The following is a 5036-nucleotide window of genomic DNA, read 5'->3' on the forward strand; positions in this document are numbered from 1 at the left end:
GTAGTAATTAGGCAAGTGCCTGTCATAAGGTGTAGACACGCATTGCATTCCAAGTCTTAAAAAGGTTGCTATTAAGGATCAGGCTCAAAAGTTTTCGACGGGATTAGCACACAGCAGTAATTATTTACCCTTCATATAATAGGGTTACCGCTAAGGCTTGCAGCTACCTTAAATGAGCTTGTCACTTTTTCAAACACCTCGTAAATAAATAATTATTGCGTTCATAGCAAGCTATAAAGGAGGTAGGATTTTGCAAATGGCAGGATTAGAAGCCTTTTTTTTGTTTTTTGGAGCACCAAATTTTTAAGTTCACAAGAGACTGCAATGAAGCACTTGCATGAAATTCTATAAGCGATATTCGGAACCACAGTAGTTTTAGTCCTGATAGAGGTAAACTGGTTGTTATCTTCATCCTATTATCTTACAGGAGCTTTAGCACATGCCCTGTTGCACACACACACACACACACACCCACACACACACATATATATATATATATATATATATATATATATATATATATATATATATATATATATATATATATATATATATATATATATATATATATATATATATATATATACTCACAGCTGGTAATTTTTTCATCCACTTTTCTTTCTTCTTATTTACATTCCATTGGTTCTAATAACTTCCCCTGTACATTCCTTGGCATTACTGTCTGTTATATCTCATTAATATTGTGTTAAAACACGGAAATACGAGCCCTTAGGTATACACTTCTCTCCCTTATATATATATATATATATATATATATATATATATATATATATATATATATATATATATATATATATATATATATATATATATATATATATTGTACGCGACTGCCTCAAATCTTCCAAGTTTTGTTTTATTTCTTTCTTTTTGCATGTGTTGTGCCGTGCGAGTGTCCGTTGGTCACTCGAGGGGGCCGTCCTCCTTGTTTACGGGCAGCAGCGATCGGCGAGCCTCCCAGACCTGCGGGCGCCGGGTCAGCACAAAGGCGGCGGCCCGCTTTATTGCACCTTGCGAGTTCGGGTGCAAGAAGAGGGAAACATTCCGCTTTGTGCATCCGTGGCCTGTGGGACATTCGACACTGTTTCCCCGAATGGCTAAGCGACGCACTTCTCCCACTGACTTCGTGGAACAATTTGTGCACGTGCGTGTGTGTGTGTGTGTGTGTGTGTGTGTGTGTGTGTGTGTGTGTGTGTGTGTGTGTGTGTGTGTGTGTGTGTGTGTGTGTGTGTGTGTGTGTGTGTGTGTGTGTGTGGCGCGTGCGCGTTTGTGTCAGCGTGCGCGTATGTGTGCTCGGATCTGTGGTCGAGAGAGGAAAGCGAGAAAGCGCGGGAAGAGCCAGAGACGCAGCGAGAACGGCGAGCGAACAAGAGTCTGCGAATTGCGAGCGACTTGAGCGGTTGTGCGTTGTGCGATGTGCGGAATTGAATGGTTGCGCGAGTAATATTGTAACCTAGTTTTGTTAATTAAATACAGCCTTCTTTTGTTTTCATTTTCTTAACAGTGCGTGAGTCGTGTGTTGTGTCTTCTATGAATTTTCACCTTTTTACGGCCATACCGGCGACACCCTAAATTTTACCAAAAGCGGGATAGCGGACGCTAACATTCATCAGAAGTGGGATTTGACCGATTTTAGAAAACATTCGGAACGAGTTTGAAAAATGTTAGCGAGGAGTGCGATTGCGTCAGAGCGAGAACAAAGCAATGGTGGACTTCCAGTGAGCGTGCACTTGCAGAGAGCTAACATCAGCCATGCTGGACGGATCATCGACGGGGGAGAGTGGTCACCGTGATGACGACGACTGTGCTGGGCTCACCAAGCGGGAACTTTTCGACGCTTTGCGCCAGAAAGACCGCTTGTTGGCGGACCTGCTGCGGCGGCTGCCTCAGCCGGAGTCGTCGGGGGCTCCACACCAGGCGGCCATCAACACGTTTCAGGTGATGCCCGATTTGAGCAGGAATATTCCAGACTTTTCCGGTGATGGTTGCGCGTCAGCAGCTCGGGAATGGATGGAAAGTTTGCGCCCGACGGCTACGCTTCACCGGTGGCCAACGCCATTCCTGCTCGAAACTGCCAAGTGTCACCTGGTCGGCGCCGCAAAAGATTGGTACCGTTCGAGAGCTGCCGAAATTTCATCGTGGGACGATTTCGAGCGGATGTTCGGGCGGACTTTCTACAGCCAGACACGGGCGGCGGAGCGATGGAGGCGTATGCAAGAGCGAATGCAGCAGCGAAATGAGAACACGGCTGCGTACTTCCACGAGAAGGTGCGCCTTTGCAGAGAGGCGCACTTATATTTCTGTGATACGAGGGAGCAGGTGCTGACCGGTCTGCGATCACGGGAGTTATGCACAATGCTTCTTGGAAGGTCGCACGAAGACGCGGATGACCTGTTGCACGACATTCAGGAATTTGAGAGGATCGACCGTGAGCGACGGGAACGCTTCGGGACAGCGGCTGAGCGAAGAGCGACAAGCGATGCACCTCGTATGCAACCTGCACCCAAGGCACCGCTGCAGGGTGCGTCCGGGTACGACAGGCGGGACCAGCGACCACCTATCACAAATCAGAATGGTGAGCGAAAATGTTATAATTGTCTTAAATTCGGACACATTTCGCGGGATTGCCCAGAGGAAAGACGAATAGAAAAATGTCTAAAATGTGGGAAGACTGGGCATACCCAAAAACACTGCCAAGCAAAAGGCCCCAGAAATGAGACCAACGCTGTCTCTGGAGAGAAAATTGACCCTGGCGTGCTTTTGAAGCACGTTAAATGGAATGGCAATGAGACTTTGATTGGCATGATAGACACAGGCAGTTCCGGTTGCTTACTGCGCGAATCAGCGGCGGTGCGGAGCGGAAGTGCTGGAAGATGCGACAGCTCTGTATGGTTTCGGCAGCCAGGAAGTTCCAGCTGCTCGTGCGATTGGCAGGTGTCGGGCCGACTTGCTGATAGATGGCGTCGTTGGCAAGAATATACAGATACTTGTTGTACCCGACGAGGCCCAGTCGGTCGATTTGCTTGTCGGTCGCACGTTTACCGAGCTGCCATATGTGACCTACGCTAAGCTGGGCGGCAGCTTGCAATTCTGGCGTAGAGACGAGTGCCTATTCTCACATCTCGAACCCTTCGTTTCATGTCCGAAATTACGTTTGAAAACTGCTGAAGAGACCCCGCTGCAGGCCAATGTTATAAATTGGGTGAGACTGTCATCGCAGTCTAACGTCACTGGTGCAGTGCTATTCAACAACTGTGGAAGCGAAATTCTTGTTGACGTGGAGGATGGAGAGGTTACTGTGCCGGTGTTTACGAGCGGAAATGATGACGTGGTTCTACGTAAAGGACAAAGACTTGGCCACGCGACAGAGGTGGGCATCCCGGGTTGCGAGATGAAGGAAATAAATGAGTGCAGAGAGGAGTGCAGCGCAGCGAAGCCAGAGCAAATTCTGGTTACGGAGGCGCGACGGCCGATTGGGTGCGAGGGAATTAAAATGGGCCCCTCCGTAACAGAGGAGCAGCGTCGTGAGCTCGCGTGCCTCCTAAATGAGTACCGGGATTGTTTCGCCGCCAATCTCAGCGAACTTGGCTACACATCTGCCCTTTCGATGGACATACATGAGATACCCGGTAGCGCACCCGTGGCTGTTCGGCCCTACCGCACGAATGCAGCAAAGCGAGAGGCTATACGTGACATCGTCGGAGAGTGCAAAAGAGAGGGAATCGGAACTGAGACACATTCCGAGTATGCGAGCCCAGTCATTACTACATCGATGGTCGATACAGAGCAGCGAGATTGGGACGAAAAGCTCAGTGAGGCAGAGTGCAGCTTGAACAACGCTGTAAACAAGACGACCGGGAAGACTCCCTTCGAGATGTTACATGGTTATCGACCGGAATTTCACAGCGTGGCACTGAAGCGCTTGGTTGAATCTAAAACGTCAGAGTGGGAGGAGCCCGGCGGGCTGCGCGAACGTGTACGGGAGCGCCTCGTGAGCGAGCAGAAGAAGATGAAGGTCGCTTACGACAAGCGCCACTTCCCGGCTAAAATGTACGGTGTCGGTGACGTGGTCTTCATGACGAGGGCTCCAGAACAGACGGGAAAGCCTGCCAAAGCCCAGTCAAAATATAGGGGCCCCCTTGTAATCACGGCAGTGTTGCCAGCTGACACGTATCGAGTTGCCGACCTTGACGAAACAAGGGCGAGCCGCTTCGCGACCACTGCGCACGTGTCGCAGTTGAAGTGCTGGACAACGACCAATACGCATTCACACCTTGATGACGACGGAGAGTCTGCGGAGGAGTCGGACGCCCCCGAATGTGAGGTGCAGCGACTGAGACGTTCGGCCCGTAGCTGCGCCAAGACCCATCCCTATGCGAGCGCGCCAAAGTTGCGTTGGCGTCTGTTGAGAACTTCAGTGCGTGCCGGGATTTACCGAGTGAACTGTGCGTACTTAAACAGTTGCTTTTTTTTCTTGTCTTCTTCGACGAAGGAAACAATTCTGTCTGTGTATTGGCTTGTGGGTTTGTTTATGATTTTTTTTCCATTAACGAGAACGTTAATGACTGTCAGGACGACCGAGTACGCGACTGCCTCAAATCTTCCAAGTTTTGTTTTATTTCTTTCTTTTTGCGTGTGTTGTGCCGTGCGAGTGTCCGTTGGTCACTCGAGGGGGCCGCCCTCCTTGTTTACGGGCAGCAGCGATCGGCGAGCCTCCCAGACCTGCTGGCGCCGGGTCAGCACAAAGGCGGCGGCCCGCTTTATTGCACCTTGCGAGTTCGGGTGCAAGAAGAGGGAAACATTCCGCTTTGTGCATCCGTGGCCTGTGGGACATTCGACACTGTTTCCCCGAATGGCTAAGCGACGCACTTCTCCCACTGACTTCGTGGAACAATTTGTGCACGTGCGTGTGTGTGTGTGTGTGTGTGTGTGTGTGTGTGTGTGTGTGTGTGTGTGTGTGTGTGTGTGTGTGTGTGTGTGTGTGTATGTGTGTGGCGCGTGCGCGTTTGTGTCAG

General features: G+C 49.9%; 1 pseudogene; it reads left to right on the plus strand.

The window, feature by feature from the left end:
• Positions 1–1773: 1773 nt before the first annotated feature.
• Positions 1774–3080, plus strand: LOC142775361 (uncharacterized; annotated as a pseudogene).
• The last annotated feature ends 1956 nt before the right edge of the window (positions 3081–5036 follow it).

This window comes from Rhipicephalus microplus, chromosome X, assembly GCF_043290135.1.
Source record: "Rhipicephalus microplus isolate Deutch F79 chromosome X, USDA_Rmic, whole genome shotgun sequence".
Classification (NCBI taxonomy): domain Eukaryota; kingdom Metazoa; phylum Arthropoda; class Arachnida; order Ixodida; family Ixodidae; genus Rhipicephalus; species Rhipicephalus microplus.